The sequence below is a fragment of the Rhipicephalus microplus genome, chromosome 3 (genome assembly GCF_043290135.1).
Source record: "Rhipicephalus microplus isolate Deutch F79 chromosome 3, USDA_Rmic, whole genome shotgun sequence".
Taxonomy (NCBI): Eukaryota; Metazoa; Arthropoda; class Arachnida; order Ixodida; family Ixodidae; genus Rhipicephalus; species Rhipicephalus microplus.
In genome coordinates, this window is record NC_134702.1 from 268,344,509 (window position 1) to 268,370,357 (window position 25,849).

The following is a 25,849-nucleotide window of genomic DNA, read 5'->3' on the forward strand; positions in this document are numbered from 1 at the left end:
TGTTTTTCGAGCGCTCCGGATCAACTGCGCAGATAAGTGTTTTTGCATGTTTTGAGCTTGTCTTTATAATTATAAGGCAGCGGTTGAATTCTTCGTAGCACTTATTTTATGGTACGGCTTTTTCGGGGGCCAGTCATCAGGTATTTATTAGTTAGTGCGGGTGTGTGTGTTTCAAATTTTGTTTTTTTTTTGCCACCCCGTGGGGGAGGTACGCGTTCATTGAACACGCAAATTTTTGTGGTAGAGTTTAGACTTTCTTTTTTTTTGTAGTGCAGGGCTCGAGTTTAGTAATTATCTAGTATAGGGACAACTGGTGTCAGAAAGACATGGCTAAAAAGACTGTAAAGTGTTCAGGATGTGGAGTGGGTTTGAAAGTGGACCCAAGCGTAGAAGTGGATGGAGAAGAGGCTGACGCGAAGTGTATGCAATGTGAGGTCGAGGAAAAAATGGAGAAAATGAGGGTTGCCCAAAGTGAACTGCTGGTGAGAATCGATGAGCTCGAGCCTGCGTTGGCGACAGAGCAAGAGAAAACGAGGGCAATGGGAGAAAGACTGAAGTCCACTGAGGAAGCACTAGCGAAGCTGAACAAAGAAGCGGCCTAACGAGAGAACAGTAGAGAACCGGCAACCAGAACGGTGGAGAAGGACGAGCAAGCAAGTTTGGAAAAAACAGGTTTAGCCGGTTCAACTGCCGCAAGGCCCAGCTTCAGCGAGGTAGTGGTGGGGCTCAACGTTACTAGATCCTGCCAGTTCTCAAACTGCGGAGCTCCGCCTGACGCCGTTCCGTTGCGCTCCGCGTGGGGGCGCGCGCGATGGAGGTTGCCCGACAAGTTGCGGCTATATATATATAATATATTGGGAACGCATGGATACCTCCAGAATGGAAACTTGCCGAAATTGTATTGTTGCTAAAAATGAAAATGATGCATGCACGTTGGATAACATAAGGCCGATCGCACTGACATCAAACTTAGTGAAATTGGTTGAGAGTATCATCAATATACGAATTAATGAACTTATTAACATGAGGTCTATTCTAAGTCCCTGTCAAATTGGGTTCAGGGCTGGTTGTTCAATTTGGGATGCCCACGTTGACCTAGAAAGTTGGCTTCAATTAGCTCGGATACATAAAAAATATGCTGCTTTAGTTACCTTAGACATCGCTAAAGCATATTTTCACGACGCAGACACAGCAGGAGTTCGATATAGAAGAGCTCACTTTAATTAAAAATGAAAGGCGCTCGTAAAGAGGACCGGGCAAGAGCTTCGTCTTCTTCTCTGGCTGTGCGAGCTCTCCTCTGCAGGTTGAATGCGGCATTTGCCTCCCTCCAGGAAGAGCATCGACCCGATGCTCGGCTACAGAATACGCGGTGTATGTAGTTGACGTATTACGCAACTGGCTCACTGAAATATGGCTTCATCCGCACAACGTGTACGATTTCAGATTTTTGAGCTCGCGAGGAACTGTCAGGGATGACCTCATAATTCACGTCACTTAGGCGCCGTATAACATTGTAGGGACCAAAGTACTTCTTCAATAACTTTTCACAAAGGCCGCGTCGGCGAATAGGGCTCCAGACCCACACTTTCTCGCCTGGTTGATAAGTGACGTATCGGTGTCGCAGGTTATAACGTTGTGCGTCATAACTCTGCTGTCGGGCGATTCGCACGCGTGCTAGCTGCCGTGCTCGTTGGGTAAAGGCTTGAACATCCGTGTCTGTATCCTCGCAGTCGTGCAGCAGCATGGCATCAAGCATTGTCGTCACTTCACGGCCATAAAGAAGACTAAATGACGTGCTCCGCGTAGTTTCCTGCTGCGCCGTATTATAAGCAAACGTCACGTATGGTAGAACGTCGTCCCAATTTTTGTGATCCACGTCGATGTACATACTAAGCATATCAGCAATTGTCTTGTTGAGGCGTTCTGTTAAGCCGTTGGTTTGTGGGTGGTAGGAGGTAGTTTTTCGATGCGCTGTTCCACTCAACTCAAGCACTGACTTGAGGAGCATGGCCGTGAAAGCGGTACCTCTGTCTGTTATTATAATTCTAGGAGCACCATGCCTCAGAACGATATTTTCAATGAAAAATCGTGCCGCTTCTACTGCGGTTCCACTTGATAAAGCCTTTGTTTCTGCGTAGCGAGTAAGATAGTCCGTAGCGACAATTACCCACTTATTTCCAGTATGCGAAGTCGGAAATGGTCCAAGGAGATCCATTCCGATTTGTGCAAAAGGCATGGTGGGCACTTGAACTGGTTGCAACAATCCGGCTGGTTTTAAAGGTGGCGATTTTCGTCGTTGACAATCGAGACACGTGCGGACGTAATGCTTTACAGTGCCTGGAAGCTTCGGCCAGTAGTACTTTTGTTGGATTCTGGCCAATGTGCGCGTGTATCCGAGGTGGCCGGAGGGTGGCTCATCGTGGCAAGCGCTCAGGATCTCATCGCGAATGGATGTCGGGACGACAAGTAAGTGGGCGTTTCCGCTGGGGGCAAAGTTCTTCTTGTATAGGACACCACTGCGCAAGCAGAATGATGGCAGGCTCCTTGCAAATATCTTGGGAACGCTTGTAGACTGGCCGTTAAGAAAATTAATAAGAGGGAGCAACTCACTGTCTTCTTTCTGCTTAGACGAAATGGTGACCGTGTCGACCACTCCTAAAAATGCCATGTCATCATCTTCTGAGACATCATCTTGCTTTATAGGCGACCTGGATAAGCAATCAGCATCAGAGTGCTGTCGTCCCGACTTATAGACGACCGTCATATCGAATTCTTGTAGGCGTAAGCTCCAGCGCGCTAGCCGACCGGATGGGTCCTTCAAGTTGGTCAGCCAGCAAAGAGAGTGGTGGTCGCTGACTACGTAGAAGGGACGGCCGTAGAGGTATGGGCGAAACTTCAGAACTGCCTATACTACAGCAAGACATTCCTTTTCCGTTGTGGAATAATGGGACTCGGCACGGGAAAGCGTCCTACTTGCATATGCAATCACTCTCTCGGCTGAGTCTTGCCACTGGACGAGTACAGCGCCTAAACCTACGTTGCTGGCATCAGTGTGGATCATGGTTGGAGCGTCCTCATCAAAGTGAGCAAGCACAGGGGGTGTCTGCAGGTGCTGTCGTAGAGCGTCAAATGCTGCTTGTTCCTCTTCGCCCCATAAAAATGGAACATCGTCTCTCGTTATGTGTGTTAAGGGCGACGCCATGTGCGAGAAATTGGCGATAAATCAGCGGTAGTAGGCGCAAAGGCCAAGAAAACGTCTTACGGCCTTCTTTTCTGTTGGCACCGGAAATTTTCGGACGGCGTCGATCTTGTCGGGGTCCGGACGAACACCTTCATGGCTCACCACATGTCCTAAGAATCGGAGTTCCTTGAAACCGAAATGACATTTCTCAGGTTTCAGCGATAATCCAGCGGACCATATTGCTCGAAATACTAATAGCAGCCGTCTTAGATGTTCCTCGAATGTTGGTGAGAAAACAATGACGTCGTCGAGGTATACCAGACACGTCTGCCACTTAAGGCCTGATAGGACGGTATCCATCAGTCTCTGAAATGTTGCTGGGGCTGAGCACAATCCGAAGGGCAAGACTTTAAACTCGTAAAGCCCGTCAGGCGTAACAAAAGCAGTCTTTTCTCTGTCCCGCTCATCGACCTCGATTTGCCAATAACCGCTTTTCAGGTCCATCGACGAGAAGAAGCGTGCATGCCTCAGCCTGTCAAGTGAATCGTCAATACGCGGTAGTGGGTATACGTCTTTCTTGGTCACGCGGTTCAGCTTGCGGTAGTCCACACAGAAGCGTAAGCTGCCGTCTTTCTTCTTAACTAGCACTACCGGTGATGCCCAAGGGCTTTTTGACGGCTGAATGATGTCATCATTGAGCATTTTCTGGACTTGTTCTTGGATTGCTTCGCGTTCTTTCGGTGCCACGCGGTATGGGTTTTGTCGAATTGGTCTTGCCGTCTCTTCCGTTATAATTCGGTGCTTTGTCAGTGGCGTTTGATTTACTCTCGAGGTCGACGAAAAACAATCTTCAAACTGGCCGAGAATATCTAGAAGACTCTGCCTCTGCGCTGGCGATAAATCTGTGCTCACGTCGACAGGCAGTGGTGTTGAAGCGGCCAGCGTCTCTGCCTGTTGTACTGCGAAGCACTCGCGGAATTCTACAATTTCTTCAAAGTATGCAACTGTGGTACCCTCTGCAATGTGTCGACGCTCGTTGCTGAAGTTTGTCAACAGGACCTCTGCTTGCCCAGACACTACACTGACGAGACTTCTGGCAATAGCGATTCCTCGAGAGAGTAAAAGCGTCGATATTTGTTCCGCGACACCTTCTCCACTATGCTGCGTGTTACACGTGACAGAGACGAGGCGGCATGACAACGGTGGCATGGTCACGTCGTCAATCACGCGCATGGGCTTGCGCTGCAGCGCTGCGCTATGGTCCGCTGAGAAGGTCAGTACACCGTCCGGTATATTTATAATGGCACCGTAGTCCCGCAGAAAATCCATACCCAAGATGACCTGTTTACAACACTCAGAAAGAATAATGAAGGTTGCCACGAATGATGAATCCCCGATCTTGATTCGTGCGGTGCACTTTCCGGTTGGTGTCAGCAGCTGGCCTCCGGCTCCTCGAATTTGCGGCCCCGTCCATTCCATTTTTACCTTCTTGAGTTGGTCGGCCAGATTCGCACTCATTATTGAAAAGTCCGCACCAGTGTCGACCAGTGCGGTCACGTCGTGACCGTCAATTGAAAGTGTAATGTCGGCGGTGACAATCTCGTCTTTCGTCGGTTCATTCGAAATGTGTGGCACTTCATGCGGCGGCAATGGGGGATTTTCAAATCTTCGGCAATTCGCAACCTTCCCCCCTAAGGTCGCTGCTTTTAGTTTCCCCGGCGTGGACTGGGAGACCTTCCTCTCGCCATGTCCGTGGTGCTACCTCTATTAGATCGGGGAAAATGACCTGGGGAGGGCGAGCGTGACCGGAACCCAGGAGAAACGTCTCGCGGGATCGTCGCGCTCGTTTCAACGTTGCGTCTTCCGTCGAAATAGCGCCGAGGGGTAGTGGACGGAAATCCTTGATACCCAGCAACGCGATGAGGACAATACCGCACGATGTGGCCTGCTTCCCCACAATGGAAGCACAGGGGCCGGTAGTCAGGGGTACGCCATATGTCGGTTTTGCGGAGTGGGGGTCGCATCGGCGTCGACGTTTCCCTGTAGTACCAAGGCACTGTCGGCGGCTGTTGCTGGTGGTACTGTTGAGGTGGCGGCACGTTAGATCTAGGCTGTCGACGGAGAATATCTGCATATGTTGGCCTAACTATTTCAGTGTTCGGCTCGGGAAGTGAAAGCGCTTGCCTTATTTCTTGGCGAACAACTTCTGTGACCGACGCAATCGCGCAGTCATTCGGTGTGGCGGCGAGCTTCTTCACCTCTTCTTGCACAATTTCGCGTATCAGGTCACGCAAAGAACGCTCGTCAGGAGTCACCGTGGTCACGGCGGTTGCGCTGATTTGTCCGCTGTTGTTTTGACGGTCGTACTGGCGGTACCGTAGCTGTAGTGCGCGTTCTATGGCGGTCGCCTCCTTCGAAAATTCGTCGACGTTTGAAGGTGGGTTCCGTACGAGACCAGCAAACAGCTGCTCTTTAACACCACGCATGAGGTGGCTGATCTTTCTGTTCTCGGACATGTCGGGATCGGCTCGATGAAAGAGACGAGCCATGTCCTCAACAAACATAGCAACAGACTCGTTGGGCTTTTGAATCCGTGATTCAAGGAGTCGTTGTGCATGCTCCCGCCTTTCGGTGTTTGCGAAGGTGTCCAGGAACTTCCGCCGGAACTCGTCCCACGTTGACCACACGCGATTCGTGAACCACGTGCGAGCCCCGTCTTGAAGAGGGAAATACACGTACCCCAACTTCTGTGCGGCGTTCCATCCGTTAACGTTGGCTGTGCGCTCGAACTCCTCAAGCCAGTCATCTGCGTCCTCATATGAGTTGCCATGGAAGTCCACAGGAGTTTTAGGGGTGAAAACAGTCACCTGTGTCGTGCTTGGGCTCGTCATGGTGGGGCAACTGCTTCCCGGGGCAGTCATGTTTTCCGTCCAAGGACCGAACTCTGGGCTCAGGCCTAACAGGCGGCGGCTGGCGCGGTGAACGGGTGTTTCGACGAGCGGAAGTCTTTGTGGACTAGATCCCGGGCTGTTGGAAGGCGTCCTGGACATGTACCCAGCTCCTCCACCAGTGTCACGACGCAGACACAGCAGGAGTTCGATATAGAAGAGCTCACTTTAATTAAAAATGAAAGGCGCTCGTAAAGAGGACCGGGCAAGAGCTTCGTCTTCTTCTCTGGCTGTGCGAGCTCTCCTCTGCAGGTTGAATGCGGCAATATGATACCGTGGAGCACTGTATTTTGATAGATCGATTAGAATACCTTGATTTTCCATCATACATAGTAGCGTGGGTTCACAATTTTCTCGCAGACAGGAAATTTTATTGTTTTAAAGATGGGTTTTCATCATCTACTCATAACCAAACGAGGGGAGTACCGCAAGGCTCGGTGCATTCCCCGGTGCTATTTAATTTACTAATGAGCACCATCCCACGTAAACAGGATATAACAACTTATGTTTATGCAGACGATATCGCATTTTTTGCAATGGCAGATAACATTCAGACCCTATATGAACGGCTGCAGACTTACCTTAATATATTGGAGAGCTGGCTCGATGGCAACAGCTTTTTACTTAATCCGAGTAAATGTGCCCTCCTTGTTTTCCCGCTGCAATACCCTGTGAACATCTCTCTGTCTTACCATCATGAGGATATACCACAGGTGGAATCTGTTAAGTACCTTGGAGTAATTTATCACACATCGCTTAACTGGCAATCTCATATCGAATATATCGCCGGAAAAGGTGTGCGGGCTATTGGCATATTACGTAGGCTAAGCAACTACCGCACAGGTATGCGAAGAGACACATTATTAATGATATATCGCATGTATGTTCGTCCCATTTTGGAATTTGGTTGTGTGCTTTTCTCTGGAGTTCCAGCTTACAAGTTGCGGCCTCTAATTCTTCTGGAAAGAGAAGCTTTGCGCTTATGCCTTGGCCTTCCCAAAACAGTCGCCAACAATGTGTTGTATCTCGAATCGAGGGTCCCTCCGCTTTCTTGTAGAATTCGCCTTCTGACTGTTCAGACATTCTTAAGAATTTATGAATCACCATTACGACATTCAGAAACAGCCTTTATTTCCACCCAGGAATTATTTTTTGCTGCTAGATGGCCGCGATTTCACACGCCACAAATTATATTTGTGCAAAATTTACTGGAGCCTCTAAACTTACGTATCTGCGACATCATGCCGAGTCGTTATAATTCAACCCCGGTGGAAATTCAATTCGACGACATTTTTCCTAATAATGCCAAATTACTTCCCCATAATATTTTGGATGGTTTACTACAAGATCACCTGCGCCGTATTACAACGAACGTTATTATTGCTACAGACGCATCGCAATACGACGAAAAGTCAGGGGTTGGTATTTTCAGCCCGATTTTAAATTGGATTTATTCCCTTCGACTACCCGATTTCATACCCGTTTTTGTGGCTGAGTTTCTGGCAGTAGTGCTCGCCTTACGCAAGCTAGATACAGCAAATACATCAGCTGTCATAACAACAGATTCCCTATCTCTCTGTGCAGCACTTTCTGTTGGTGCTGATAATCACGTAACAAGGGCGTTCCGTGCACTAGTACCTGTGCATTTGAGAAAAGTGCGATTAGTTTGGGTGCCTGGACATAAAGGTTTGTTTCTGAATGAAATAGCCGATTCCTTAGCTAAGTCGTCAATCAGCCAACCAATTCTACCGCTCTGTCCATCATCCGCTTATGGGACTGCTGCTCGATTCCGCAGACGTACGCTTATGCAAGTCTTTAAAGGTTCAGCACTAACAAACTCTACAGAATATTGCCATTTATTATATCCCTGGCGAAGAGACTTTTGCCGCACTCGAAAACAAGAAGTAGCTATCACAAGGCTGCGTTGCCGGGTACCAAATCTAAATTTCTATAAACACAGGTCTGCTCAGGCACCTTCGCCACTGTGCGCATTCTGTGATGAACTGGAAACAATAGACCATTTCTTTTTGACCTGCAGGCGGTTTAACACATTACAAAAAACCCTATTAGAAATACCTTTGCGTGGCATTTGTATGGACTTATCTCTGCCCGTCATTTTGTCTTTTGGAGCTTCCATTTCTGGTTTCTCCAATGGCACAGTATGCGCGGCCGTCCGGGACAATATTGATGAAACTAATAGGTTCACTAATTAACCAGTTTCATTATCTTAACATGTCCACATAATTATATACGTATAAAATCAGACTATTGGTCTATTTTAAGAATAAATTTGTTTATGTAAATATTTGTATGCATTACATTAAGCACCACACTTGCCTATAGGCTATTGGTAATCTTTCTGTTATACCTCCATCATTGTAAATCTGAACAGTAAATTTTAAATCCACTCGATTCTTGGCCAATCCCCCACAGTGGGTATGCGTCACTAACAATAGGAGAACAACAACAACAACAAGTTGCGGCAAGTCGCGACAGACACGGACGGCCGGACGACCGTTGTAAACAGCCCGCTGCAGTGTGCTTGGTAACGTTTGCGCGAGTACCCGTAGATGTTTGTGGACTGTGCTGGCAAGTGTATGAACCATGCCACGCTGTTTCGTGCCCGGGTGTAAAAGCGGGTACGATTCCGTTCTACCTTCGGGTGAGAAGAGACATTTTTTCAGGCCGCCCCGAGACGCCGAACGCCTTGCACTACGGCAGCGAGCAGTACCCAGGCAGGACAAAAAGCTTTCAAGCACGTGTTCTGTTTGTGACCTTCACTTCAGCGACTAAGACATTTCGAAAGTCTTCGAGCACAACATTTGTGGTGAGCTGGTAACGATGCCGCGCGACAAATGGGCACTGAAAGACGACGCCGTGCCTCGGCTGTTTCCGAATTGCCCGAGTTACCTTTCGAAACCGACACGGAAACGCAAGGCTCCTGCTCGCAGACTCTCCCCGGCAAAAAGCAAGCGTCGAAAAGAACAAGGTGAGCAGTTGATGTCAGCAGTTGGTGATAGCAACAACGAAGCAGAAAACATCGGGACGACGGATAGTAGTGAACCTTTGTTTGACATGCTAACTCGCTTGGCCGAAGGGGGACAGAAGATTGAAGGTTGGTTTCTTGGCGTTGCTGAACAAACAGCACTACTGTACAAGCTTAGCATAAGAAGTAACATTTCCCGTGTGGAAACGTCAGTGGCGCTGTCGGAGAACCTCGAAGTAACTGTCTGCGCAAATGGTCGAATCGTGCCTCGCAGCGTCTACGCCGGGGAGCCGAGCATTGAAATGAACTTGTTTGATGACTTGAAATGTTTGATCCGGTACATTGAAAAGTTTAAGCTGTGCCAGGGATGCCCTGCTGAAAAGTACCCGAAGATCGCATCATCACTGGTGGCCAAAAAAGAAGGTGAAAAGTGGAGACGCAACAACAGCACTGTATTGAGCTTTAACGCTACATGTGCTCAATGTAGGACCTTGAACAAGCTTTTTCTGCAGCGTACAAAGCAGCGCGAAGACTGCAGGAAAAAGCAGAGGGTTTGCTTGAAGTCACTTCGACGTAGAGCAATTCGCGCGACCTCAAGGCGAGAAAAAATGAAAGAAGAACTTGTTTTGATGAAGAAGCAGCTGAGTGCCGTTACGGAGGAAGCAATTGACAGCACTCTTAGCGTTCTTCCAGCCAGGCAGCAGTTGGCCTTTAAGACAGCTGTCATGGCAGCGAAAGTGAAGTCGAGAAATGGTCGGCGATATGATGCCGAGTGGCTCATGACATGTCTGCTACTGCACATCTCAAGCCCGAAAGCCTAGTCTTTGATTGCTGACATGCAACTGCTACCGCTGCCATCAAAGGCTCGTCTTCGCCAAATAATAAAGGGCATTTCATGCAAATATGGTTTTAATCAAGTTGCGCTTCACAGCATCAAAGGCCATTTCGCTGATAAAGTACATCAAAGACGGCTAGGAGTATTGCTCCTTGACGTGGTCAAGTTGAAGCAGGGCGTCTCCTTCAATAAGGCCTCATGCAAAATGGACGGCTTTGTGGACTATGGCGAGGTTACAGCACCAAACTCAGATAAACTTGCCGACCACGCATTGGTACTCATGTTCGTGCCACTATTCGAAGATTGGGTGCAGCCAGTCGCCAGCTTTGCAACAAAGGGAGGAGCTCCTGGGAAAGTCCTTACAGAACTTGTCTTGAGTGCTGTTCTGGAACTTCATAAGAACAATGCATCAGTGCTGGCTGTAATCAGTGACGGGGCTGGCTACAACAGATCTATGTGGAGCCAATTTGGAGTTTCAGGCAAACTTGATGCACCGCACCATTTTATTGAACATTCCTGGGAGCCATCGCAAAATATCTACTTCATATGCGATGTGCCACACACCGTCAAGTGTATTAGGAATCACGTGAGGAAGCACACATACGGAATGGTTAAGAAAAATCCATGCGCAAATGTTCAGTGCAGTTTAACAGTTTGATTTTGTTATTTCCAGGCAGGTAACCTTCGCATCAATTTTGGGCATTATGTGACACTCTATGAAACAGAGAAAAATAAGCATGTCCGAGTTGTGCTGAAACTCACCGAGGCACATGTTGCCCCTGACAACTTAAGAAAAATGAGTGTCAGACTGGCTACTCAGGTAAAGTTTGTTTTTGTAAAAGCATGCTGTTTTTTATTTTGTGTACTTACATGTGGAAAAAATGTAATGCTTTCTGTACAGCTCTTCAGCCGTGGGACAGCTGTTGGAATACGCGTCTACAGGGAAGCCAAGGTCGCTGGCTTAGAAGATTCAGAAGGCACTGAGACCTTTACAAGAATGGTGAACGACGTATTCGATGCGCTCAACATAAAGCTTCCGTCCCGGGGAATCAGGCGCAATTCCAAGGAGATACAGGCAAGCAGCTCAACCAATCTTTCTGGAGCCTAGTATCACCAGTATGTATGCCGTCAATTGGCATCATTGTTCAATCAATTATTTTTTTTTCAGACCATAAAGCAATTCCTGGACGTCTGAAATGTGACTGAGAAAAATGCATTGGAGAAAGGCACAAAGCTTTTTGCCTCTCAACTGACAACGGAGTCCCTACGTGTAACCTCGTTGTCTACGCTAGACATCATCAGTTATCTCTTCAACAAGAACGCTGCGTACGTGTTGACTGCCAAGCTAAACCAGGACCCCTTGGAGGTAGCACGAACTATTTTGCTTTTAATTTAGAATGTATTGACGTAATGGACTTTCTCTCTAATGATTGTTATTTCTCTTTCAGCGGCATTTCGGTCACGCACGTTCATTTGGAGGTGATGAGTCGCACCCTACAGTCGTGAATTTTACACAGATTTTCCGCCTGTTGAGCCTGTACACACCCATCAAGACTGCGCTACGTGGAAGTGTTCAAGGCGAACCAAATGCTGTGCTCGTTTCTGTGGAAGACACATTGAAGACCGCTGGAGAAGCTGACAGGTCAAAAAGAGTTAACTTGCGCACTGAGATTGAAGCTAGGCTACTGGAAATGACATCATTTCCATGTATTACTCCTGACCAAATGAGTGATGAGCACAGCTACTTCAGAGGTTCACCAGACGACAGTGTTGTGTACTACTTAGCTGGATATGTTGTACACAAAATGACCAAGCGTAAAGAGTGCCAGTTGTGTCTACAGGACGTTAGTTCAGAAGCTCCTGTCATTGGCTCTGATGCATACTTAACTACATACCGGAGCTTCAAGGAAGGCAGCCTTAGGCACCCCAGCATCAAGATGCTACACTTCATCAGAGTTGTAAATGAATCTATTTTATTTTCTCTTGATGAGGAAGGTCTCTGTGCGGACCTGTTTTGGAAGGTCTTGGACGAGTTGGATGAGTGCGATATGACGAGGCTGGGTTGCGACCAGCACAAGCCCACGTTCACGTGTCAGTTCCTGTATTTTTTCATCGTGACACGAATGCATTTTTACGCCAGGGATGTCAACCGACGCCTTCAAACCCGCGAGAAAGTTGCCATCGCCACCAAGAAAGCTCGCCTATTGTAAAGCCGTTGAACATTTGCATTGTGTGCGTGTGTCTTGGGCCTTGGCAATAAACGCCTTTCGCGGCACTGAGAAATAAAGTTCCTCTTTTTTGCTCAGTTTTTGTTTGCAGTAACGAATATCTGCAAACATTGGCCGCACGTTTGCGGGCAGCTTCGCCGCTATAGCTTTGCTTTTCATTCCGCTCATATATATATATATATATATATATATATATATATATATATATATATATATATATATATATATATATATATGAATATATATACATACTCATATATATATATATGCATATATATACATATATATATATATATATATATATATATATATATATATATATATATATATATATATATATATATATATATATATATATATATATAAGTATATATATATATATATATATATATATATATATATATATATATATATATATATATATATATATGTGTGTGTGTGTGTGTGTGTGTGTGACGTATGAAGTGATGGTTGGTAGAAGCTGAGGAGGAAGAAGTCAGAGAATGGAATAAACATGGGATATGAGCCAGGCCACGTCGCCCAGTCATCGTAGCGTCACACAAGCCGACAGGATGGAGACCTGCCTGTCCCTTCATCAGTCGCTCAGCATCGACGCAGTTCTACGCAAGACACCCTGACCACACATGGAAAACCGTGCAAGCACCTAGCATTACGCATCGACCAGCATCATGTCAGAAGCATCTACTGACCTTCCCATCCCCAAGTACACCGGAGCAGCGGACGATGGACCCGTACAAGACTGGTTCGACCTGTTCGAGCTCCACGCTACCGCTGCATCATGGTCGGAACGGGAGATGATCATAAACTTCACTGACTACATCTCAGGTGAAGCATTCAAATTTTACCTCACCCACATCTTCGAGAACGATGAGTCTTGGAAAAAGATCAAAGAAGAAATGATCATTCGTTTCGAAGAATACGATAAAGACCGGTCCATACCTCATCAGCGGAAGGCATTTCAACTCACCCATCACAGTTACGCGAAGTCTTCCCGCAGTAACCCCATTGTCCAAACGAGATCTCAGAGAAAATATACCACCATTGTACCATCATATGACTCTTCCGAAAAAACGTCACGCATTCGAACACCGACTGGTAACGTGCACGTCGCAACAGACAAGGTAAAGCATCCGTATACTGAAAGGAATCGAGAAATTTTCACCAAAAAACTGAACCTAAAGCCGCCTTTTCCAAGAGCAATGAATTCGGCATTTTCAACGTGTTCACTGCACCACAACACTTCATATTTTACTGAAACACCCGAATGCCTTGGTGCTTCGTGTCACACACAAGGCCCAAACGGTCTTGAGCGTGTGACGGAATTTACGTGTGACGAGCTGGCGAATCCTCGCAATATGAGCCCCCACCCTGACGTTCCCGACCAGGGTCGTTCGACAGACATTCTCAGCCTAACTACGCTGCAAAAAGAAAAACATACGCCATCAGAACCACCTGAAGCCATGTCTGTTGTGCTCTCATCAAGTGATAACACACATGTGAGTCAAATCACTGCAGGAATTTCGAATCCACCAACGCCGTTGCATTGTCATCTGACAGAAGCATTTACATTCAAGGATGACTCACAACTATCTTGGGAGCTTTCTCATCAGCCTGTCACGCTGCTTTCATCGCAAGACAAGCCTAGCAGTTCAGTGTCGACTACCGACAATCTACAGATCACATCACCATCTAAAGAAAAGCAGACTCATGTTCTTGAAAGAGGCCCATCTGACAAACTTTTACAACAAGACGAGCAAATTCAACAAAGGCAACTCCACGAACTCCAAGAACTGCAACGGCTACTCGAACAAGAACAACGATCAAGTGAAACATCCTCACGAGAGCACTTGTGGCTGAAAGGTCATCAGAGACAACATCAATTAAAGAAGCAAAGACAAAGTCGATGCCTAAGCTATCTTCGCAGAAATCAACGTCGACAAAATTTTTTGCACCAGTTCTCAAAGCCACGTCTGCGATCCAACAAACTGAGAGAACGCCACAGAATGTTACGAAAGAGACATGAAGCTACTACGTATACAACGGAAAGAAAAAGACATCGTCCCATCATCCTCGGTTCTCACGCGCGCCGACTAGAAGCAAAACATCTATTGCCACGACGGCGCTGGATCCGATGCCAAAGACATTCGTCAATCCAATGCTACACAGATTTCAAGCCTTGTTCGTTCCTCACAAGACCGCAAGTCGTGTCATCATCAGTGGAGATGTGCAGGGCAGGGTTATGCTATCCAGGGCACAACAGCCAACCTCGCCCACCTGAGGTCACCTAGATATCACCGGACTGCCTTTCCTGTGAACATTTTGTGCAAGTGCATGGAACCGCCGTGTGGCATGGAACTACTGCATTTTCTGGCATTATTTTTTTATTATAAGACTCCGTTTGTTCATGCCTTCTAGGTTGCAGCTCGCGCATTCACTCGGGGGGAGGGGGAATCGTGTGACGTATGAAGTGATGGTTGGTAGAAGCTGAGGAGGAAGAAGTCAGAGAATGGAATAAACATGGGGTATGCGCCAGGCCACGTCGCCCAGTCATCGTAGCGTCACATATACATATATATATATATATATATATATATATATATATATATATATATATATATATATATATATATATATATATATATATATATATATATATATATATATATATATATATATATATATATATATATATATGAAGTTTATTGCTACATAAACACAAAACATGCATAAGTAGCAAGGATGGCGGAATAAAAGCTGCTTAAAGGCAGCTTGACTAGTCCCACCTCCACAAAGAATAGCAGCAGCAACATGACAAGAATTCACCAAAAAATGCACTTGTTGACAACCTTAAAGTAGATACACAGAGCAAGGCATTAAATAAATGGAAATTTAGCTCATTCATAGAAAAAAAAACGACAGGATACTTATTTCGAAAACACAAAATTAATGTTAACATTAATAGTAACAGTTGAAATAATGCGTATTTAGAAATGTAATGTATGTAATGTAATACATAAAGCATCACCTGATTGTTCGAAGAGGTCCCTAATGGTAGTTTAAATTTGAGACGCATTGAACGACTATTTCAAGGCAAAGAACGGCCATTTACAACGCGCGCCGCCGGCTTCCTGCTGCACAGCAACGGGCTAACCGTGGCCGCCGCGCCGTCTGGTGAGCGGAAACGAAACGGGGCCACGCATCAACGGCAGCCGCCGTGGGAGTTTGAGAACTGGCAGGATCTAGTAACGTTAATGGGGCTGGGAGGGGAGAAAGCAGCCGGCGTCACAGGTGCAAGTAGCCCCCAGGTGCAGGACGCTCCAGCTGAAAAGTCACAGCATGTGATAATCGCCGGGGACTCGAATATAAATTGATGCTCAGAAGTCATCAAAGACAAGGTAAGAGGTGACAAGAGGGTCACCTCTTGCAGTAGGGGCGTTCCCAGGACGCAAGCTGGAAGCAGTCATGAGGCAAGCGAGCGCAAAACTTAAAACTGCAGCTGAAAGACGGAACCTCGTGATAATTTCAAGTGGTTTAAATGATGTCTTAAATGAAGATACTGCAGGACTAGCAGCCACACTGGCGAAAGGCGTCGATGACATGTGCGCCACTTCTCCTTAGGTACAGGTAGCGATACGCACAATACCGGAGGTACCGGTGCATAGTAGCAACCTGCAAAGAGCGGTTGTCAACGCAAACCAAGAGATATGGCGGATGAGTCGAGAGAAAGGCTTTGAGGTGGTGGAAATAAACAGAGAGGTGCATAGTTGAAGTGGTTTTTAACGAGAAGGAATTCACTTCGATGGGCGGCTAGGTCATGAGGTGGGCTAGCGACTTGCAGGACGCGCAGAAGCTTTTTTGGGGGGCAAGCGACCCTTCGGGGTGCAGGATAGCTAGTAACGAGGAAAACAACCAGGTACTCTCTTCGACAGGTGTTATGGACAGATACGATTACAAAGTGGCACCAATGTCTAAGATAGGTAGAGTTCGGGGCAATAAATAGATGTAGCCACGAGCGCCGAGCCCATTCAGACATAAGGTATATTAACATGCAGAGTGGTAGGAACAGGATGAAGTGGGAAGAGATAGAAAAACAGCTAAGGGAAGAGAGGCCGATGGTATACGGTTTTGTAGAAACACATCTCAGGGACATGGAACAACCTCCGAACGATCCGGACTACGCGTGGGAATATTGTAATAGAACAGAAGGCAGCAGAAAGGGGGGTGGTATTGGGGCATTCATTCATAAAAGTACAGACTGGCAAAGGGTCAAGCAGGAGTGCAAGGAACATTTATGGCTAAAAGGGAAAGTGGCAGGTCAAATGACACTCCTTGGTTTCGTGTACTTGTGGACGGGAACAAAGGCCAGAGAGGAAAACCAGGCAATGGTAGAGTGAATATCAAAGGACTTTCAGGAGTTCAGGAGAAGAGAGTGCGAGATAATTATACTAGGAGACATGAATGCGCACATAGAAGATATAGATGGGTATACCGACCAGACAGGCAAAATGATCATGGATATGTGTGAAAGGCTTGATTTGATCATTTGCAACAGTACCGAGAAGTGTGAAGGGCAAATAACATGGGAGGTAGGAAGGCTGCAGTCGACGATAGATTACGCACTGATGTCACATAGGATGTATAATAAGCTCAGGGGAATGCACATAGATGAAGGTGGCTCCAGTAGTCTGGGTAGTGATCACGAACGTATCAAGCTAAGTTTTGGAAGAGCAGTGAAAGTGGGAAGGAGACAAGATGAGCAACTACAGGAAAACTTTTATTCAGAAAGTCAAATTGAAATAGCCACTAAACAAATTGAGAAAGTAATCACGGAGGATAATAAGACAGTGTGGACATACACGAATCTAATTAGACTCTTTGAGCTAGAGCTTGCTAAGACGCGTAACAAGTCACCCCGGAAAGGAAGACACAAACCCAAAAGTTGGTGGGATGAGGAAGTTAAGAGAGCCATAGCAAAACGTCAGGAAGCCTCTAGGGAACACAGACATGCTAAGCAGCGGGGTGAACCGACAGATGATGTGGAAAGAAAATGGGCAACCTTTCTAAGCTGTAGAAGGGCTGCATCCCTTCTGATCAATGAAAAGATTAGAAGAAAGGGAGCTCAGTGGCTGGCAGAAGTACATAAAAAAGATAGAAAGGCAGCTGCGAAATTTTGGAACCATCTAAACTTCCTAAGAAATAAGACTAGCTTAGAGCAGAGTTTTATAACTACAGCCCAAGGTGCCAGGCTAGAAGGGGACGAAGCTATTGAATATATAAGAACAAGGGTGACAAAAAAATTTCAACAAAGAAGTACTTTATGCACCACAATAGACAAGGACGAATCAAGAGGTGCAATGGCTGCATTTTCACAACGAGAGTGGAAAAGGGCTGAGAAAAGGGTTGCTAGTAGTACATCAACAGGCCCAGATGGCATTCCAATTAGGCTGATAAAGACATTAGGTCCGAAGTCTAAGCAGGCTTTGAGAGAGGCAGTGAGCAAAATAATAATCGATGGTGAAGTCCCCGATGGATGGAAACTTAGCAGAATGAGCATGATCTATAAAGGAAAGGGGGACAAAGCTGACATAAACAACTACCGTCCTATAACAGTGACATCAGTGGTCTACAGCCTGGAGATGCAGATTTTAAAGGAAAGACAGCAGGCATGGATAGAGGATGAGGGGGTGCTGGGGGAACTTCAGAATGGGTTCCGGCAACACAGGAGGTTGGAAGACGATCTGTTCTCACTCACGCAGTGCATCGAAATAGCAGAAAAGAAACACAGACCCCTGTGGCTAGCATTCTTGGATATCAAGGAAGCGTACGATAGCGTGGTTCAAAAGGAATTGTGGAGAATACTGGACACACTAGGCGTGGAACATGCAGTCACTAATCTTTTAAAGGGTATCTATAAAGGTAACAAGGTAGTTATAAAGTGGGAAAAACAGGTATACAAGCCTGCAGAGGTAAAACGGGGGCTTAGGCAGGGGTGCCCCCTGTCACCCTTATTATTCATGATGTACCTACAAGGATTAGAGGCAAAATTAGAAGGAAGTGGGCTGGGCTTCAACCTCTCTTTAGTCAAACAAGGAAAACTTATGGATCAGGCACTACCAGCATTAATGTACGCAGATGATATAGTGCTAATGGCCAACAACAAGGAAGATTTGCAGAGATTGATGGACATCTGCGGTAATGAGGGAGATAGGTTAGATTTTATATCCAGTAAGGAAAAATCAGCAGTCATGATTTTCAATGACAACGAAGGTAGTGATCTTAGGATACTGGAGGTCACGCTAGAGATAACAGATAAATACAAATATCTGGGCGTATGGATAAGCAATGGGACCGAGTACCTGAGGGAACACGAAATATACGTGGCGACTAAAGGTAACAGGAATGCTGCAGTGATGAAAAACGGGGCACTGTGGAATTACAATGGGTATGATGTTGTGAGAGGAATATGGAAAGGGGTCATGGTTCCTGGGCTGACGTTCGGCAATGCGGTCTTGTGCATGAGATCAGAAGTTCAAGCAAGATTAGAAATTAAGCAACGTGGAATAGGTAGGCTTGCTTTAGGAGCTCACGGGAATACACCGAATCAGGGAGTACAAGGTGATATGGGATGGACATCATTTGAGGGCAGGAAGCTAGCAGCAAGATAAAATTTGAGAAGCGATTGAGAGAAATGAAGGAGGAGCGTTGGGCTAGGAAGGTTTTCAGCTACTTGTACATGAAGAATGTTTATACAAAATGGAGGAAGCGAACCAGGAAGTTGACTGGTAAATACTTAGAAAACAGCAGGTGGCCAAACCGAAAGGAACTATCGGTTAAGAAGAAAGTGAAGGAAACGGAGACTGACATGTGTAAAATGGGCATGATTAAGTCCGTACTAGAGATCTATCGCACTTTTAAGCCGGAAATTGCCAAGGAAAGGATCTATGATAATACTCGGGGTATTTCTCTACTGTTTGAGGCAAGGACGGGAGTACTGCAAACCGAGACATATCGGGCCAAATACGAAGGGGTAGACACGGTATGCAGTGCGTGTGGAGAGAAAGAAGAAATTGCCGAACACTTGATAATGTTCTGTAAAGGGCTTCACCTTATAGTTCAGGATGATGGCGCAGAGTTTTTCAAAGCACTGGGGTTTAGGGACCGGGAGGGCAAAATAGACTTTAAGCAAGTAGACTTAACTAGAAGGAGGTTATCTGATTGGTGGCTAAAGTCAAGGCACGAGTGAAAATCAAACTCTTCGCTGCAAAGTACGAATCCTCAAACTCACTTTTTAAGGAAAAAAAATAAATATAGTTTTGGGTTCATTAAGTATTAAGGCTTGGTGGCGCTAGCCACCGCCCGATCTAAAGGGTACAGCCATATCCATCCATCCATCCAGATGCCCCTCTGGGCCGAAGCGGAGCACGTGCGTTTCCGCGGCTTGCGTTCGTACTGTTCGCACGATGCTCGAAGTTTTGAAGCCTCTTCACACCGCATATCGTGATGGCTAAACCAGTGAAGCGCCAGACTCACTGCTTCGCGCCCGGATGCTCTACCGGGTACGTTTCAGCCCGAAAGGCAGGTGTAAAAAGGTCTGTTTTCACCGTACCGAACGATGAGGACCGGCTGAAAACATGGCAGCGGTACGTTCCACGTGGTGACAAACTGCTCGACCGAACTGCAGTCCTGTGCGAGTTACACTTCGAGCAACGGTTTATTGTGAGAGATTACACCCACATCGTGAATAGTGAAGTTGTGAAGATTGCTTGCGGCCGCCCATGCCTTACCGACGATGCAATACCGTCGATCTTCCCAAACACGCCGAGTTATCTCTCTGAAAAGCTTCCTCAGATGCGCAGCTCCCGGACATAGAGAGGAGAAGTGCTCGGCAAAAAAAGAAAAGTGAACGATGAAAATGAACTTCATTCGATGGAGCACGATTCTTCCTTAGATGTGACAACGAACTGTGAACGTGTTCCCGGCGCGTCGTGTACAGTGGAAAAACTGGAGCATATGAAAGGTGAGAAGCTTCCAAGCAAATACTGGTCGATGTGCCTACTTGCGGATGCCCTGAACGCTGTTGCGTTTACTGTTTGTGCTCAAGATGGTGATAGTGTGTGCTTCAAGAAACTGGTGTTATGCTCTGTTGAGGATACTTGCTATCATTGAGTAGTGTTTGTGCAAGGGAAAGTTGTAAAAAAAGTGGACGTGTTTGATGTGAATGCTGTGGAAAGCCTCCTCCCCTCCATCAACGAGATGGTTGTGTGCTCCGGTTTTGAGCAAGGTGCTATTCCACTGGAGCGGCTTAACAGTTCCAATCAATCAAAATACAGAACGCATGGAAACAAGTTGTACAGCAAAAGTTGCTCAGGCATGTCTCAAGATCAAAGGCCTTGTGTACACTGCAGGTATCTAAGGAAACTGCTTTTGAACCAAGCATCCTATAAGAAGAGAAAAGCTAGAGTGGCTTCTGGTTACCGTGCTTCGAAGAAACTAATTATGCGGGGAAGACAGTTGAGGCGAGAAAAGGCAAAAGTCAGTGAACTAAAGCAAATGCTTGCGAAAATGAAGCAAAGTAATTCTGCCCTCTCTGAATCAAACCTTCAGGAGAGTCTGTCTAAGCTGCCTGAGATACAGCGGCAGCAGGTACAAACATGCTTTGAAGCAGCGAAAAGGAAAGGAACACAGGGGATGAAGTACAGCGACGAATGGCTTCTGGACTGCATTATAATGCGCATGAAAAGCCCAAAGCTGTATGAGCATATTCGAAAGCATAAAATAATGGTCTTGCCCAGTAAGAGTTGTTTGAACAAGTACGTGAGAAATTATAAGAGCAACTTTGGGTCCAATGATAATGTTTTTGCTGCCATCGAAGAAAAAACCAAAAGTATAGGTGAGTTTCACAGGCACGGAGGTCTCTTAATTGACGAGCTGAAGCTCTCGGAGCGCCTCAAAGTGACAAGCAGTGGACTGATCGAAGGTTTCGTTGACTTGGGCAAATACACTTCTCTAGATCAAAGCACACAAACGTGTGATCACGGTCTAGTAGTATTGTACCAGCCATTTTCACGCAACTTTCAGCAAATCTTAGGGGTTTTCAGCTTCCATAGAAATGTCAAGGCAGATGTCCTTGCAAAGATCATTGTCGATGCAACACTAACTGCCGAGAAGTCTGGGCTTTTTGTAGATTTTGTGACCACAGATGGTGAATCCTGGAACAGGAGTATGTGGCGACAATTCGGCATCAAGGTTTCTTCAAAGTCAGTTGTGTGCAAAGTGAAGCACCCTGCAGATCACAGCAGAAGTCTGCACTTCTTATCAGACTTTCCGCATCTTGTGAAGTGCGCCCGCAACAGCATTGTGTCGACGGGTCTCCAGGTGCCCGAAGGAAGGGTCAGAATAGATGTTGTGAAAGAGGCATGGAAGTGTGACAATAGAGACATTGTGCGGCTTAAAGCAATGCCTCGTGTCACAAGAGTCGTCATTGATCTGAACGGATTTGAAAAAATGAAAGTGAACTATGCCTTCACTTTTTTCAGTGATGAAATGGTCAGGGGTTTGTATGCATATAAGGAAGAGATCGAGAGAGTATGGGGCGTTGGCTCTAGTGATGCAACAGTGTCATTTATCAGAAGAATGGCTAGGCTGATTGCAGCCATGATTTCCCGCTGCAGCCACGGTGCCATGCGTCCCAACTCGCCACTCCTAGCTGAAGTGGAGGAATTTATTGCATATCTAGATGAGTGGGAAGGAAACGTTGGAAAGCTGGGCTTCTTCAGCCAGGGTACTGCAGAAGGGCTTCACGTTATTCTGAAAAGCACCATGTCGATTTTCGAATATCTCACAAAAGAACTTGGTTACAAGTACTTGCTGACATCAAGACTAAGCCAGGATCCTCTGGAGAATGTGTTCGGAATCTTGCGGCAAATGTCGGGAAGCAACGACCACCCGACGCCAACCCAGTTTCTGCTTTCGGCAAATTGTCTGTCGTTCTGCAGTTTGGCGAAGGCACCTGCTAACGGAAATGTGTCACCGTCAGTGCTGAAGAGCCTCATACATGGCAGCCACAAAGACTGGAGAGAGTTCCAGACGAAGCTTGACGAGCTCATGGACATAGGGTGTCTCAATGAAGTACATGAAATCCCTGAATCGTCTGGCATCCCAACAGATCACTGCGCAATGGTTTCGGTAAAAAGCGACTCTCGAGTTATGCATTACGTTGCTGGATATGTTGCCGGAAGGATTCTGAGCCAAACCAAGTGCCCTGAATGTGCAAAAGCCTTTATCCGACCACGCGATTCTGATATGCCCGCAGATGCCTGCCTAATCAGAGAAGTAGACCGGGGTGGGCTGCTCTACCCATCTGATGAACTGCAGGCTTTTATCGAAGACATGGAAGACTCATTCGCGCGCTGCTTTAGCTTCAGCAAGCTTAAAGCAAATAGCATAATGGACTTCATTTCTGCGTTGACAAGAAACCGGCTAACTCATCTTGGCTGCGAAAAACATTCCAGAGATGTTACTAACAGGCTAGTCAATTTTATACAATGACAAGGCTGCACTTCATTGTAAAAGCGGAAAGCAAGGCACGAGAGGGCAAGCGACGGCAGCGAATGCACTATTTGAAGCTTCGTCGCGTAACGTGAATATGTGTGGAGTTGCGCTTTCATGTGATTGTAATTTAGAGCTGCTTGCTGTATGAGATTGGCGATGTACAAAAATAAAGATTCATGCTGTTAATTCCCTGAACTTTGCGCATGTATACAATTTTTATTAAAATCTCCTTGATTGAATATACGTCACTCGGTGTGTAGAAAATTCACCAGACACGAAACTCATCGAAAAGGTGAACAGCTGCAAAAAATACAATATAATAAAATCGTTAAAAGTTACGCATTGAAATGTAAATGGAGGTACCAAACGTTGCAATTGTGAGCATATATATGATCGTTTTACACCGACGTTTCAATTGGTATTCGAACTTATACGCACGGTCTTATCGTGGAGTACGCCGCCTTGCCTTTTTGGTGCTACCGCGTATGCTTGCATGCCATTAGAGGTAGTTCGTTGCCTTAATCTCGGTATACATTCCGTGCTTAAATTTTCGTTTAAAACACCCCATTGCTAGTGCACACAGCTGCATTCCAGTTGTTACATGGAGGTCGCAAGCTCTGCAAAGTGCGCATACCTTCTCGTGCAGCGCCTGGCCTGTTTGGCCGTCAAGGACGCTTGCCCCCACCGACCGATCTAAAAAGCTACAGCAGCGCTGGCGCCATGATCTGTTGCTACACTCCGCAGCTGGTGATGCTCCCACCTCCCTCTTCTAGCCGCCATAGTAGTAGACTAGTAGTACACACATTTGCCTAGTCTTCGTACTTGCGGGTGGCGAATCGTACTTGCGACTTTGTTTATTGCTGTATTTAGGTTTTGTTTTGAAAGAAAGAACAAACCCTTCTGAACTTAGGGATTCGATTCGAAATAGTAAGCTTAAAAGAATAAGGTTGCGAAGCACAAACGGTGAACATTTGCAGCTGGTGATGCTCCCACCTCCCTCTTCTAGCCACCATAGTAGTAGTACACACATTTGCCTATTCTTCGTACTTGCGGGTGGCGAATCGTACTTGCGGCTTTGTTTATTGCTGTATTTCGGTTTTGTTTTGAAAGAAAGAACAAACCCTTCTGAACTTAGGGACTCGATTCGAAATAGTAAGCTTAAAAGAATAAGGTTGCGAAGCACAAACGGCGAACATTTGCTAATTTATGTTGTCGTGAAAAAACAGCTCCAAGCCACACGAACACACACGGAGCCAGAAGCAGGCCACAAGTACGAAAATTAGACAAATGTGGGTATACTACTATGGTGGCTAGAAACCATAATACTACCCATCATTCCCATGCTCGTTGAAGTGCCGTGCGTTGCAGCTCCCGTAGACACTAGCGCCAAAGTTCCCCCTAGTAAGTATTGTGGGAAACTCTATGCTCCCTTTGTTCTAGTACACTCTAGTTCTGGCGACCCGCGGGGAGCCCCAGGGTCGCCAGACGCTTCCAGGACAATTTAGTCGTGGAAGCTTTCTGCAAGGTTTTGGGCAGGTTTCTTGCTAGCAGACGCCGAAAAGGTACGATGCGTGCTCGGTGCCGTCTTTGTAAGGACTCGATGGATTGCAATGTGGGCTCTTGAGGACTGCGCCTTCGTTTGTCATTACGCGTCGCGTTATCTTCTAAAGCCTGTTCCGCCTTGTGAGATGAGGCGATCGCGAGTTGCAGCGAGTGTTTGAAGCTACTGTCCATCGCTTTTGTTATGTTTCCTGTGAACAACACGGTGAACTATTGCCTGTTGACTGCGTTGTGCGCATGCATGGCTTAAAAGTTATGTACGTACTACACACGGAGGAAGTAAAAGTAGGAGAAAGCATGCCCAGTCGGCGTGCGGCAGGAAATGACGTCATGGCGGCCACATTCACTGGGCACACTGGCGGCGTTGCTATGGTTATGTTATAGTGCACTATATCTAGTACACTATAGTTACGTGTTGCGCATTGGAGCTGGTCTAGCAGGGGCCGCGGCTGGTGGTGGCATGTGTGCCTCCCCAGGTCTCGTGCTGAGCCGTGGCGGACAATATCCGTGCCCTGCGCCACGTTATTGTTTAAACAGTGTTCTCCTGGGAGTTACTGTACTCTTAGCAATGTTTACAAATCCCTTTGTCCATCACGGGGTTTCGACAGTGCGTAGAACAAGTGCATATCCATGTGTCGTGCGGCAGATGACGCAGATGAAGCAGTTAGTGTTCAGCGAAATGGCGTTGGGCACCATGACGAAGCTGAATGACGACGAACGCCTTGCAGGTCAGTGACGGTTAAGCAGTGCTCCTGCTTGTGACAACGGACGACGCTGTTGAGCCCAGCAAGACGCCGTGAGGACCATGTGCACATACGTAGTTTCGTGTTGTGTGTGTACAGTAACAACTTGCATGTGCGTAATAAAACACCTTTTCTGTTCCGCTTGGTACACTCTCCACACTCTCCACCAGCTTTGCATGTAATCTCAACGTAACAGCAACCACGTTCAACTGTCACTAGCACCATGCTCGAAGTCACCACGGTCGCAGAATGCTGACGCCGGTGAGTTTCACGCGGAACTCGGACACAGTGGCAGGACGCTGCGTCGGCCGCGTGGCGGAAAACAACCGTAGAAGGCGCACGACCGATCGTGTTGTCTGTACAGTTGCTGAATTAATGACGTGAAAGCACTCGCCGTTGTCAGTGCATCTAGCGCGCGTTATCTCGTAGTTGCTTCGTTGTCGGCGAGCTGTTACTCCCTGTTATTACTCGGACGAAGCGATTTCGCTGAAGGTGTCCCACTGGCTCAGAGTGATGAGCCCAGTTCCATTAGTTTCGGATCGTCACGACACACGCGCTGCGCAGCCCACGTGCTTTCCGAGCCGGAGAGGGAGTCGCGCCTTCTGCTTCGCATTCATATGTAAACAAGAGAGGAGAATTTGCCTACTCAATATGGCCGACCTCCGGCTTCATCGCAGCTTCACAACGAGTGACGTCAGGGCCTCTCCTTACCTTTCCTTTCTCCGTGCGTCTTCACAACAAGTGACGTCAGGGCCTCTCCTACCTTTCCTTCCTCTGTAGTACTACACGTTCCGTT

General features: G+C 46.7%; 1 pseudogene; it reads left to right on the top strand.

The window, feature by feature from the left end:
* Nucleotides 1-7,838: 7,838 nt before the first annotated feature.
* Nucleotides 7,839-12,160, top strand: LOC142803554 (uncharacterized; annotated as a pseudogene).
* Nucleotides 12,161-25,849: the final 13,689 nt, after the last annotated feature.